This window comes from Pleurodeles waltl, chromosome 4_2, assembly GCF_031143425.1.
Source record: "Pleurodeles waltl isolate 20211129_DDA chromosome 4_2, aPleWal1.hap1.20221129, whole genome shotgun sequence".
Taxonomy (NCBI): domain Eukaryota; kingdom Metazoa; phylum Chordata; class Amphibia; order Caudata; family Salamandridae; genus Pleurodeles; species Pleurodeles waltl.
In genome coordinates this window covers 564,401,266-564,416,263 of record NC_090443.1, presented here as the reverse complement: position 1 = coordinate 564,416,263, position 14,998 = coordinate 564,401,266, and positions in this window count along the sequence as shown.

Sequence of the window (14,998 nt, the reverse complement as noted above, 5' to 3'; positions counted from 1 at the left end):
CGTGTTCTTCCACTTGTACCTTCATGGAACTTGTTTTCTATTTTATGCATTATTTCTACTTTAGCCCTTCCTGTGAGTGTGTGCCCTGCTCTTTCTTATGTTTTAGCTGCATTTAAAGTGTACTTATGCTCTTTCACCCTCTCTCTGACCATTCTCTATCTTGTCTCTCACCTGTATCCCAGACCAGAAAGGTGAAAGATGGCGTGTTGTGTGATGCCCAGGATGATGTCTCACAACACTTTCCAGTGCCTCTTAGTATCACCTTCCTCAAAACTCCCACACCTCGTCACTTTCCTCCCAAACTCTCTCTCATTACCAGTCAGAAATGTGTGTGAATCCTCCTCAGTAAAGCTAGCACCTAAAGGCAGCTTTAGTTTCCCATGTTTTTGTCCCACACCACTTTCCTAAACCTCAAGGCAACCCCTTTTCCCTGTCTTAGCCTCCACCCAGGCACCCCACTCCATGTCATGCTGGCCATCACCATTGGCTTTGCAAATTCTGGATGCTTTTAATGTACATCAGCTATGGCACAATCAACAGTGGCAACCGTGCGTCTCTGCAGCATAGAAAACAAAGTTCCAGTCAGCAAATGCCAGCACATATTAAAAGCTTCCAGCATTGGGAAACCCAACGGAGGCAAATGTAGAGCATTTTCGACATGAGACCAATTGGCTTTGCCAGTGCTTTTTTTTAACTGATGGCTCTTTCTTTGTTCTGTCTTGGAATTTGCTTGTTTTGCAGGCTCATTCTTCGTTAGCTATGGGGTCTGTTCCGACTGACTGCCCTGCTCTTCAAGGATGTCTTCCTAGTGATAGTAGCTTCCTTGCTTGATGAAGAGGCTCTGGTTGTACTGCTTGGCTCTGATCATGTTTCCATATCCGCCAGCATTCGTCTGTGTTGCAACCTGTCCCTGCCTTTGTGGATTGGACTTTCCAGGGCATCTTCTAATAGTCTCAGTTCCTAGGCTATGTGTTCCTGTTTTGCTTCTTGTCCTATTTTATTCACCTGGGGAACTGGGGTGCTGAGTTCTTGGTACTTCTCCTCGTGAGTGCCATTCATTGAGATTGTTCACACGACCATAGCCCTTAAGATGTATCTATTTTACTTTATGTTTCTTTCCACTTCGCTTGTTTGGCTGCTATTGGTGGAGGGATGTTCTGTATTGGCTGACTGCTTACAAACGTATTATCACCTAGTGTAGGGTGGCATAGCCGTTTGTGGTATTATATGAACGGTCTCCTGTCACCGGTGGTTATTGAGTGGGTTTGTGCCTAGCCCAGGAGAGTAGGCATGTGGACGGGGGGTTCTATGTAAAAGGGGACAATGCTTCTGTGCATTAAATACAGGGCTTCATTGATCTTTTCGATGATGTAGTGTGAGTCACTTTGTAAGTGGTGGAGCTGGAAGAAGAGACTGGACATAATGATAATTACCATAAGTAATGTACACATTTTTAGAATGTGCTGTTTATTTTATTTCGTAGAGATATCGGCTACTGGAAGACACATTTGTCCACCTATTTGCTGCAGACTAGGTAATCTAGTACTGCATGGGTAGCATTAGTTTCCACATATGCAGGCTGTTATCTGTGGGTCCAGGCAGAATCTTCCAACATTCATTTTTAAGCATCTTTTAATTGACTATTTTATACTTTTTGTACAACTTTAGATTTATTAAGGAGTAAAACTAAAAGATTAAACAAACACTTTTATACATTCAAATAATATGTCTTTTATACAAACTATTACATTATAAGCACATAGTACTCATATCTATAATAAGCAAATGTCTTCAACGTTTCAAATATAAGGAAGTCAAATATACATTTATAAATCATTTCTTAAATGGTATTTAATATAACAAAGAAAATTTCATACCATATACGACAGCGAGACAAAAAATAGTGAACTAGGAAAACAAAGCAGCCATTTTTAGTGTATTGGGTATTTTATTTTACACTTGAAAACAAACACAGCAATGCACATGTGCAAGACAGAAGACTACAATCGCAATACAGAATGAGTTCCGCAAGCTTTCACTAAATGTACCCTAATATTTATTATGCTTGCTATTTGTTAGCAGCAGCAGGTCCTCCGCTAAACTACGTTTACTATAGTTTTTTTTTAAAGGGCTGGGCCATAGTGATGGCGAGCACGGAGGGGGAGTTCATAGCACTCCCGTCAGTGCGCATGTGTGTTTGGCCGGCTGTCTCAGGCCGACCAAACACACATGCGCACTGTGCTATCTCTAACGTAGCTGGGATGGAGAGAGCACGCAGAGGCTTACAGTTTGCCTGGGAGTGTCGAGCCAGGGAGCTCCGGTCAACCCTAATGCTGTTTCATGCATGAGAGCAACGTTTGGATTGGCCACAAGGCAGGCTGGGAGCCTGGGCCTGCAATGGAGCCAGAACAGCAGTGCAGCGGCGGGGAGTCAGGTAAGTTGTTTTTTTTAATTTAATTTTTCTGTTTGTTGCCCACCCCCTCCCACCACGTGCCACCCGCCCCTTTTCCGTACTGCAAGCTGCAACAGTTTCTTAGAGCTTTTCAAAATGGTGCAGCCACAAACATTCTGATAGTCATACTGAAGTGTGTAAAAAGTTCACTTGTCAAGACTGAATTCATAGTCTTCGTCTGAGTGAGTGAACAACAATGGGTGCAGGAGTGATACACGTACATGAAGCTGAATGCTTCAAACTACAGTCTTTCAATAGCACCAAGTCCACGGGGTTTCACTGACACCAATCTCAACTTGAGGAACTGCTTTCTGGATGAGTCAAAGGTCACCTATCATCAGTTTGACATGCTCCACAAAATGATGCCCTTCCAACCAGAGCCAGATTTCAGAATGGCAGTTCAAACTCTTGCCCAGTGATAGCTTGACAGTGGCAATCCTCTACTCACTAGCATCCATTAAACTCAGCTAACACAAATAAGATCTACAGCTGCAGCTCACCTCCTCAAAAGTCTTTGAATGTATGACACAATCAAACGACCTGCCCAGGCTCCCTCTCCCTGCCCCACCACATTCATGACATGCTGCTTCATCTTCAAAGTGATGACCTTTTGGAGGAACTGTCGCGCCGCACCGCGCGGCGCGAGCCGAGCGTTCGGCTCGGGCCGCGCTTCGCGTCTCTAAGACGCGGCGCGCCCGAGCCTTTCTTGCACCCTGCGAGGCCCCAGGACTTACTTGGGGCCTCGCGCTGCTCTCTCCCTCCGTCTTGTTGGGGTCTCCTGACCCCTCTTACCTGTTTGGGGCTCCTTTTTCTTCTTTTTCTGTCTTTCTTCCTTTTTGGGTCTGTTTTCTTCCTCTGTCCTTTATGTCTTTTCCCCTTCCCAGGTTACCTCTGTCTTCCCAGCATTCCTCCTTCCCTATTCTCTATGGTTTCTGCTCCAGTCTATTCTATCTACTTTTCCCTATTCAAGATGGTGTCCTTTTTCTTCCTGTGGGTCACTTCCTGTTTTATGGTATTTAAGGGTGGTGTTTCTTTTCCTCTTTGCGCTGCATCACTCTCTGTTTCAGTTAGTGTCCTCGCTCCTGATTTCCTAGCCTTTGGCTCTGGATTTCGCCATTTCTGTGTTACGTCAGTTCCTTTGATTCCTGTTCCTCTGTTCTTGTTCCAGGAATCCCCTGCGAATCTTCTGGGAGGTTTTTCCTCTTCTTCTGAAGGGGTTTTTTCCCTCTGGCGCTACTTTCTCACGGTCACGGTCTGTCCTTGGCGTTTCCTCGCCTACAGCACCGTGGCTACCAGAAAGAGTCGCCCCTTTTTGGGCCAAAGTCGAACTCTCAAGATCCACGCCTCAAGATCTGCAAACTCCAGGCGCAAGCAGCACGTGAGTCGTGACAGATTGCAGCGCCTAACCATCCCGACGTCTTCTAACACCATGGAAGACACTGTGGTAGCTGCTGCGGATCCGGATCAAGCTCTGCTAACTACAATTCAGCAACAAGCTCAAGAATTACAGCAACTACGCAGTGAGAATGCTGCGCTGCGACAGGCTTTGGCTTTCCGCAGTGGTGATGTCCCGACGCTCTCCGCCTCTACCCATCGTTTTTCGGGTGAACCAACCAAGCTGCGAGAGTTCCTTGACTCCTTGACAGTGTACTTCGCCTTCCGACCCACCCAATTCTCCCATGACAGAACAAAGGTGGGTTATCTCATCAGTGCCTTATCTGGTCCTGCCTTGGCCTGGGCAACCCCGATGGTATCATCTAACGATCCGGTATTGTCGGATTATTCCGCCTTTGTGAACCGCTTCAAGCTGATGTTTAGTCGTCCGGGATTGGAGGCTTCAGCAGAAGAGGCCTTATGCGATATTCATCAAGGTTCACAAGATGTCCTTCAATACATTACACGCTTTCGTCAACTAGCGGCAGAGACCACCTGGGTGGAACGTACTTTGGTGACTTTGTTTCGTAGAGGACTCAAAGAAGAAATCAAAGACGAACTAGTACATTCCACCAGAGTGGAAGATCTTCGTGGCCTGATGGATCAAGCCCTCTCCATCGAGTATCGCCTTCAGGAACGGAGAGCAGAGAAGAGAAAGAGCAGAGGGTCTTTTCAACCAAGCACCTCACGAGTTTTTCCGCATCGTTCTGAGGAACCTCGCCCTCCTGTCAGAGACACCGAAGGAGAACCCATGCAGGTGGATACAACTCGAGGCCCTCTCTCCGCTAGCGAACGAGAAGATAGACGAAAGAAGGGTTTGTGTTTATACTGCGGTTCTGCCGGCCACATACTGCGTACCTGTCCAGTACGTCCATCAAGGCCATCGGGAAACGCCGCTTCCCGTCCTCTGTAAGAAGGGAGGGGACGGGATTAGCAGCTATACCTTCCATCAGTTCTTTCAACGACAATACCACATCCTTGTTCATTTTACCAGTAATGTTACAATTACCTGATGGCCGTCAAGAGAAGACTATGGCACTACTAGATTGTGGAGCTAGTGGTATTTATATGGATAAGAAGTGGGCCACCACTCAACAAGTTCCTATACAACCTAAGGAGATTCCAGAACAAGTACACACGGTGGATGGATCTTTGATATCATCGGGTCCAGTAGATACAACTACCCTGATGCTGAATCTACAGATCAGTAACCATCAGGAACACATCTCCTTTGATCTTATAACTTCCCCCAACCATACCATCATTCTTGGAATCCCGTGGTTCATCAGACATAATCCATATGTGAACTGGGCTACCCGGACGGTTTCCTTGTCTGCACTGTTTTGCTTCAGACAAGTATTGGTCGCCTAAGAGGTCAATAATCACGGAGGGTACCACCGGTTCGACCATAAATACAGTCCAAGGAGTTCCTGAACACTATTTGGATTTTCAAGATGTCTTCCAAAAACCTTCCAAACCTGTGTTACCTCCACATCGAGATTACGATTGTGCTATTCCCTTGGAACCTGGCACTATCGTTCCTTTTGGCAGGATGTATTCCCTCACGGAAACTGAAAAGGAAGTACTAAAGGAGTATTTGGATGAAAATATTCAAAGTGGTCTTATTGTTCCATCGTCTTCTCCGGCCGGGGCTCCTCTCTTTTTCGTACCCAAGAAGACAAAGGACCTTCGCCCTTGCCTGGATTTTCGAGGCCTGAATAAAATAACTATTAAAGATCGTTATCCTTTGCCTCTCATAAGGGACATTTTAGAGGCAGTCAGAGGGGCCCAACGGTTTACCAAACTAGATCTACGGGGAGCCTATCACCTCTTACGCATTAAAGAAGGAGATGAGTGGAAAACGGCCTTTAGGACTCCATTTGGTCACTTTGAATACAGGGTAATGCCTTTCGGTCTTACTAATGCCCCGGCAATCTTTCAGAGATTTATGGACTCAGTATTCTCGGATCTCCTGAATCAGACAGTTGTAATCTACCTTGATGATATTCTTATTTATTCCAGAAATCCCGAACTCCATTCTTCCCATGTTAAACAAGTCCTTCAACGACTCCGGGCACATCAACTATTTTGCAAACCCGAAAAGTGTGAGTTTGACCAGACGGAAGTCAAATATCTAGGATATCATTTAAGTACCACCGGAGTAGCCATGGATCAAGAAAAGGTACAAGCTATCCTAGATTGGCCTTCTCCATCTTCTATTAAAGAAACACAATGCTTTCTAGGATTGGCGAACTTCTATCGACAATTCATCGCAGACTTTGCAAAACAAACTAGCCATATAACTCACACTTTAAAGAAGGAAAATCTTATTAAAGGGTTTGTCTGGACTAAAGCTGCTGAAACAGCTTTTCAGTATTTAAAGAAGACATTTACACAAGCTCCCATCTTAAGACATCCAGATACCAACAAACGATTTATTGTCGTCACCGATGCTTCTGAAAAAGCCATTGGTGCCGTCCTACTCCAACAACAAGAGGATGATGGTCTTGAACATCCTGTTTTCTATTTGTCTCATATACTCTCTATTGCAGAACAACATTACTCAGTATTGGAAAGAGAATTGTTGGCTCTGAAAACAGCTTGTATTGAATGGAGGCAGTTTCTGATGGGTTCCAAGGAACCTTTTGAAGTGAGAACAGACCATCGAAACTTACAATGTTTACGAAATTTCTTATGCCAAAATAGTCATCAAGCTCGTTGGGCCTTCTTCTTCAGCCAGTATGATTTCTACATTACATATATTCCTGGCTCCCAAAACATTCTGGCTGATGCTCTATCGCGTCGTTATCCAGATTGTACTCCTGTCCCAGCTCAACCCCTACTGGAACCTAGTAAGATCATTGGGGTAGCCCAGTCTTTTCTGGAGGAGGTACAACTGGAGTACCCCAATCTATCTGACGATGAAGTAGAGAACTTAAGGCCTCTTTTACATAAGAGACAAGGATACTATTATTATCACGATCTGTTATTCATCCCCACTAACAGAGTGAGAGAAAAGGCATTACAAATGTGTCATGATTCACCGGTTGCTGGTCATAGAGGCATCAAGGCCACACAAGAACTGTTATCACGATTTTTCTGGTGGCCTACTTGGAAACAGGATATTGAAACATACGTTCAGGCTTGTCCCACATGCGCTCAAGTCAAGATTCCCCGAACCAGACCTGCGGGATTACTCCAGCCCTTGCCGGTTCCGCCAACTCCATGGCACACCATCTCTACCGATTTCATGTGTTCGTTACCACTCTCAGCAGGAAACCGGGTAATCATGGTCACTGTGGACTCTTTTACTAAGATGGCTCACTTCACTGCCTTGAAAAAGCTACCTACATCCCAAGAATTAAGCCAGATATTCATCGAACATATCTTCCGTCTTCATGGACTTCCTCATACTCTTATATCTGATAGAGGACCTCAGTACATTTCCCGGTTTTGGAGGTATTTTTGTAAGACACTAAACATCGATAGAGCTCTGTCATCGGGCTTCCATCCTCAGACCAATGGACAGACCGAGCGTCTGAACCAAGGCTTAGAACAATACCTTCGTTGTTTTTGCAACTCAACTCAAAGCAACTGGAACACTTATCTCCCTATCGCTGAATTCTCTTATAATAACTCAGTCCATAGTGCCTCCAAGACCACTCCTTTTTTCTGTTCTTATGGTTTTCATCCTACCTCTTTTCCTACTTCTTCTCTGTCTCCCACTCCCTTGCCCGCTATTACTCATTTTTCCAAACGTCTTCTACAAATCCATAGACTGATTCGTTCTAATCTCTTACACACCAAGAGATATATGAAGAAAGTAGCAGACAAGAAACGTAGGGCCACTCCGGACTACCATCCACAGGATAAAGTTTGGCTTTCTTCTAAATTCTTACCCTCACGTCTTTCTCAGAACAAATTCACACCTCGCTATCACGGGCCTTTCCGTATTCTCCAGTTGCTTAATCCTGTCACTGTCCGTCTTCACTTGCCTCACACATGGAAGATTCATCCAGTCTTCCATGTCTCCCAACTCAAACCTTATGTACCAGATCCGTATTCCCGTCAGTTTTCCTGTCCTCCTCCTGCCTTAGTGGATGATGTTCCTGAATATGAGGTTCAGGAGATTTGTGACTCTCGTCTTTTTCACACCCGTCTGCAGTATCTGATTCATTGGAAGGGTTATCCTCTCAGTGAGTGTTCTTGGGAAGATGCATCTTCTGTTCATGCTCCGCTTCTGACTCAGCGCTTTCACCGTTTATTTCCTTTCAAACCAGGGCCTTCGGGAGGGGGGCCTACTGTCGCGCCGCACCGCGCGGCACAAGCCGAGCGTTCGGCACAAGCCGCGCGTTCGGCTCGGGCTGCGCTTCGCGTCTCTAAGACGCGGCGCGCCCCGAGCCTTTCTTGCACCCTGCGAGGCCCCAGGACTTACTTGGGGCCTCGCGCTGCTCTCTCCCTCCGTCTTGTTGGGGTCTCCTGACCCCTCTTACCTGTTTGGGGCTCCTTTTTCTTCTTTTTCTGTCTTTCTTCCTTTTTGGGTCTGTTTTCTTCCTCTGTCCTTTATGTCTTTTCCCCTTCCCAGGTTACCTCTGTCTTCCCAGCATTCCTCCTTCCCTATTCTCTATGGTTTCTGCTCCAGTCTATTCTATCTACTTTTCCCTATTCAAGATGGTGTCCTTTTTCTTCCTGTGGGTCACTTCCTGTTTTATGGTATTTAAGGGTGGTGTTTCTTTTCCTCTTTGCGCTGCATCACTCTCTGTTTCAGTTAGTGTCCTCGCTCCTGATTTCCTAGCCTTTGGCTCTGGATTTCGCCATTTCTGTGTTACGTCAGTTCCTTTGATTCCTGTTCCTCTGTTCTTGTTCCAGGAATCCCCTGCGAATCTTCTGGGAGGTTTTTCCTCTTCTTCTGAAGGGGTTTTTTCCCTCTGGCGCTACTTTCTCACGGTCACGGTCTGTCCTTGGCGTTTCCTCGCCTACAGCACCGTGGCTACCAGAAAGAGTCGCCCCTTTTTGGGCCAAAGTCGAACTCTCAAGATCCACGCCTCAAGATCTGCAAACTCCAGGCGCAAGCAGCACGTGAGTCGTGACAGGAACACAGAAGATGACTATCAGACACAGCATAGAAAGCCTGGAATCCAAAAGGTCCTAGAAGACCATATGCCAGCCCTTCTGCTATGCCCAAGAGGGTCTAGAACTCCACCCAAGTCTAAATGCACCAGGAGTCATCCCTCTGCCATTTTAGAAAGCAGCCAAAGACCTACCACTTACGTCAGCATCTCATCACTATGGAACCTCATAACAATGTCCACATCTGAAGAGAGTTTTCTACTTCCCCTCTTCCTCTCATTTGCAAGTGTATAATCATCCTTTCCATAGCCCTCAGGAGGCAACCACATACAATCTTTAATACCATTTTCTGGTACCTATTGTCATGCAGAAGTTCATCCCAACTGTTCCCCATTTCACACCCTTCTGGCAATGCTCCCCTCTGCCATTCTCCCATTATATTTCTGACACTGCCTCTGTCCTTCTTCACTAATCCTATGCTTGTTGCCTTACACTCTTGAAATAGCTCTCTCTTGTCAAGTGATAGAGATCACATTTAACTAATATATTAGTGGCATGGAGGTTAGCATATGGTGACTTACAAACCTTCATTTAAATACTTAAGAGAGAATTTAACATGGGAATGTAAAATGTGCAGTTTGGAATCACAGTGGACAATGTTGCCTACATTCGTATTTGACATTGCGTTTTAACATAAGAGATATTGTGCATTTTTATTTGAGTAAATTATTTTGGAGTGTCTAATGGTATTGATGTTTAGTAGGCTTAATCTCTTTAGACGTTTTGGCCATCCCATGATTTTCATGTATGCCTATAGATTAGTTTTGCACACCATATATGTTACATTAATTTTGGGATTGTAATAAAGCTTTGAAACTTTATTCAGTTTTGAGCTTGATTTAGTGTTTAAATTGTATTAGAGAAAAAGGGGTCTACCCAATTTGCCCTACTAGACCTGGGTAGAATCAAACCATTATCAAAAAAATGGTAAATTAGTAGGAAAAGATAATGGTGGTCATTACAACCCTGGCGGTCCGTGTTAAAGCGGCGGTAATACCGCCAACAGGCCGATGGTAAAAAATTTGCAATTACGACCGTGGCGGAAACCGCCAACAAAGACAGCCACTTTAACACTCCGACCGCCACGGCGGTACAAACAAACAGCTTGGCGGTCACCGCCAACAGACAGGCGGGAGACAATGTACCACCCACACCATTATGACAGGCCAATCTGCCACCTTTTCCCGGGCGGATTCACAGCGGATAAAAACACGGCGGAAACAGGAATCCCGAAGGGAAAACGCTCACCTCTACACACCCCACGAGGAACGAGGACGCCATGGATCCGGAACTCCAAATTCTCCCTGCAATAGTCTTCCTGCTCCTCTACCAGGAGCACGAACGCCGGTGGCGAAGACCACGGTGAGTACTGCACCTACGACACAGGGGAGGGGGGAGGGAAAAAACAGGAACACACACACACGCAACATGCAAAACCCCCACCCTCACCCGCTACAACACACACACTAATGCATATCAATACATCACAGTTACACCCCCCAAAGCCCCCGGAAGAATGCAAAGACAATAGAAAATGAGTGTAACCATTGTAATATATTAAAAGCAAGTAGGCAGAAATATATATATACACCATGTAAAATATATACCAAGCATAGTAGTCCAGGTAGTGCTCTAAGAAAGTCCGTGGAACACTGGGACCACACGGTATGGGCGAGGCCCACACAAGATCCCCGACCATGACGGAGAGAACACTGCAGGGGCATCAGAGAGCAACTAAACAGGCACCTCAGGGGGAGGGAAAGGGGGGGCACCTCAGCCGCTTGAGTGCACGACGCCAAATCCACGAGGGGGCCACATGCCCACTGTCCAATCCTGGGGAGTGCAAAGCCACAGTCTCTCAAGTCTCTACAGTGGGTGGGTTGCACACTGTCCAATCCTGGGGAGTGCATAGCCACAGTCTCTCAAGTCTCTACAATGGGTGGGTTGCCTACTGTTCAATCCTGGGGACTGCAAAGCCACAGTCTCACAAGTTTCTACAGTGGGTGGGTTGCCCACTGTCCAATCCTCGGGACTGCAAAGCCACAGTCTCTCAAGTCTCTACAGTGGGTGGGTTGCCCACTGTTCAATCCTGGGGAGTGCAAAGCCACAGTCTCTCAAGTCTCTACAGTGGGTGGGTTGCCCACTGTTCAATCCTGGGGAGTGCAACGCCACAGTCTCTCAAGTCTCTACAGTGGGTGGGTTGCCCACTGTTCAATCCTGGGGAGTGCAAAGCCACAGTCTCTCAAGTCTCTACAGTGGGTGGGTTGCCCACTGTTCAATCCTGGGGAGTGCAAAGCCACAGTCTCTCAAGTCTCTACAGTGGGGGAGTTGCCCACTGTCCAATCCTGGGGAGTGCAAAGCCACAGTCTCACAAGTCTCTACAGTGGGTGGGTTGCCCACTGTCCAATCCTGGGGAGTGCAAAGCCACAGACTCTCAAGTCTCTACAGTGGGTTGGTTGCCCACTGTCCAATCCTGGGGAGTGCAAAGCCACAGTCTCACAAGTCTCTACAGTGGGTGGGTTGCCCACTGTTCAATCCTGGGGAGTGCAAAGCCACAGTCTCACAAGTGGATGACAGTCTCCACTGGTTCTGGAGGGGGCATGGTGCCCAGAGTGCTTCATCCTGCTAAGGACAGAGGTAGTGGATGGATCTCTCCACTGGTTCTGGAGGGGGCATGGTGCCCAGAGTGCTTCATCCTGCTAAGGACAGAGGTAGCAGATGGATCTCTCCACTGGTTCTGGAGGGGGCATGGTGCCCAGAGTGCTTCATCCTGCTAAGGACAGAGGTAGTGGATGGATCTCTCCACTGGTTCTGGAGGGGGCATGGTGCCCAGAGTGCTTCATCCTGCTAAGGACAGAGGTAGTGGATGACAGTCTCCACTGGTTCTGGAGGGGGCATGGTGCCCAGAGTGCATCATTCACCCTGTGACGGACTCAGTTGCGTCAGTGCCCCTGCTGCTCATGGGCTAGCGGTGCTTGAGATGGCGGTGCCCTGTGCAGCGGTGCTTGAGACGGCGGTGCCTTGTTCAGCGGTGCTTGAGATGGCGGTGCCCTGTGCAGCAGTGCTTGAGACGGTGGTGCCCTGTTCAGCGGTGCTTGAGATGGCGGTGCCCTGTTCAGCGGTGCTTGAGATGGCGGTCTCCATTGCAGGGTCTCAGCTGCTGGTGGTCCTTCATGGCCCAGCGGTGCTAGTGCTGGCTGTCCTTCATGGCCCATGGTGGCCTCCTGGGCAGCCGGGCTGGTGCTGTCGGTGGCCTCCTGGGCAGCTGGGCTGGTGCTGGCGGTGGCCTCCTGGGCAGCTGGGCTGATGCTGGCGGTGGCCTCCTGGGCAGCTGGGCTGATGCTGGCGTTGGCCTCCTGGGCAACTGGGCTGGTGCTGGCAGTGGCCTCCTGGGCAGGTGGGCTGGTGCTGGCGGTGGCCTCCTGGGCAGCTGGACTGATGCTGGCGGTGGCCTCCTGGGCAGCTGGGCTGATGCTGGCGGTGGCCTCCTGGGCAGGTGGGCTGGTGCTGGCGGTGGCCTCCTGGGCATCGGGGATGATGGCGGTCTTCTCCGCTGTGCTGCTCTTCCCAGACTTGCTGGGTTTCTTGTGGCCCTTCCCCACCTTGGAAGGTGTCACAGCTGACTCCACACTCCCACCTGTACCCCTGGGAGCAGCTTTGGTGGCTGGAGTCTTCCCCCTCTCCTGCCGGGCACTGGCCAACTTCTGATGCTTGACAGGTGGGGGACTGTCTGTGCTGTGGCTCCGTGCCACACTGGCTGCCCTGGTGGCCGGTGCACTCCAGATTCCGGTGACTGCAGGCACCACTGGTCCCGGAGATGTTGTGGCTGAGGTGCTAATTCGGGACCTATGAGACGGACGGGGTGGGGGAGGTGTGGGAAAGAGGTCAAGGTTGGACAGAAAAAGTTTTTGGGACACACTGGGATGGGTAGCTGGAGGGGGTTTGGGAGTGGAGGAAGAGGTGGTTGTAGGAGGTGTACGTTTAGTGACTTTGGGTGAAGGTGCATGTGCTAGAGGCTGTTGTGAGGTGGATGACTGTTGGGTGGGTGAGTGCCTGCATTTGTGTATCTTGGGAGGGGGCGTCACAGACACACTGGGAGAGGACACAGGGGACGTGTGAATGGTAGTGGGGGTGGTGACTGCACGTGAGCGGGGTGTGGTGGTGGGTGTGCTAGAGAGGGACGTAGTGGCTGTAGAGGTAGTGCATGCAGGTGTGAGTGTAGATGAGACTGGGAGGGAGGAGGGAGAAGAGGAGGAGGGGGACACAGTGGAGGCAGTGGATGTTGGTGTGTCTGCATGTGTGTGATGCTTGCGTGAGTGCCTCTGGGATGTGTGGTGCTTATGTTTGCCTGAGCTTCTCTTGGGTGTTGACGTGTGTGCATGTTGGTCTGTAGGTGTGCTTGGGATAGGCTGAGGTACAGGGGATTGGGTCGAGGTGGAGGAAGTTGGAGGGGGGGGGCTAGAGACGGGGACAATGGCTGCCATCAGTGCTGAGGCCAGAGTCTGAAAAGCTCGCTGAAGGGCCACCTGACCAGAATGAATGCCCTCCAGGAATGCATTGGTTTGTTGCAACTGCCTCTCTACACCCTGGATGACATTCAAAATGGTAGACTGCCCAACAGTGAGGGACCTGAGGAGGTCAATGGCCTCCTTACTGAGGGCAGCAGGGGTGACTGGGGCAGGGCCGGTGGTGCCTGGGGCGAAGGTGATGCCCACCCTCCTGGGTGAGCGGGCACGGGGCAAAGGCTGAGGGGCTGCTGGGACGGCGGTGCTGGTAGGGGGGCTGGCGGCTGTACCTGTAGATGTGGGGGGCATAGATGTTGCCACCACCACAAGGGAGCTCCCATCAGAGGACGAGTCCGTGTCGCTGGTGTCAGCTCCTGTCCCCACCGTGGAGCTCCCCTCGCCCTCCGTCCCACTAGTGAATTCAGACTCCGTAGTGTCGCCCTCCAGGCCATGTGAGATGCAGCTCCCTTGTGCTCTAATGCCACTGCTCCTCCGCCTGATGATGCTAATGCACACAAGAACAGGGAGACCACAAAAAGGGAGGGAAAGACAGAAGAAAGACATGTTGAGTACATGCATTACTGCTACCATTGGCGGACAGGACAGACACAGAAGCCCCATGCAGTACGCCGCGCTCTTGGGCTCCGCTGTTCAATTCCTGGGAAATGGCCTACAAGGCTATGGACGACATCTGCACACATAGATGACACAGGGGCATGATTAGGTGTACATGGCACTCTACAGAGGTGGGCTGGGGTGCCACATGGCCTGCCTTACGGAGGGACCTTGCCCACGGAACTCGCCCTGGCCTAGGGAAACCCACAGCCCACCTCCCCCACCCACACCCCTCCACTGCGCGCAAAGTCAGCAGAATGGGAGTGTACTCACCCCCTTGTGGCTGCTGTGATGCCCTCAAGCGCCCATCCAACTCCGGGTACGCCACCGCCAGGATCCTGAACATCAGGGGGTCATGGTGCGACGGGCACCCCTCCCACGTTGGGAGGCCATCCCCAGCTGAGCCTCTGCCGTCTTCTTGCTCCAGCGGCGAATGTCCTCCCATCTTTTCCGGCAGTGGGTGCTCTGTGTGTGGTAGACCCCCAGGGTACGGACGTCCTTGGCGATGGCACACCAAATACTTTTTTTCTGGTGGGCGCTGACCTACATGAAATGTGCAGGGGAAAAAGAGAAGTTATTACCAACTGCACCGTCAAACTGATTGGCCCCCATCCCTGCCCTTGCCATGTGGCACATGCATTCACCGTCTTTCATGCACGCAGCACTCTCCCCCCTTCCTTCTTACATCCAGCCCTCTCCACACAGGCATAGCCCATACAACATGCTCCCTGTGTACTTACCTGTTTGTCTGGAGGACTGTAGAGTAGCGTGTACTGGGGGAGGACCCCATCCACGAGCTTCTCCAACTCCTCCAATGTGAAGGCAGGGGCCCTTTCCCCAGACACTCGAGCCATTGTCTCTT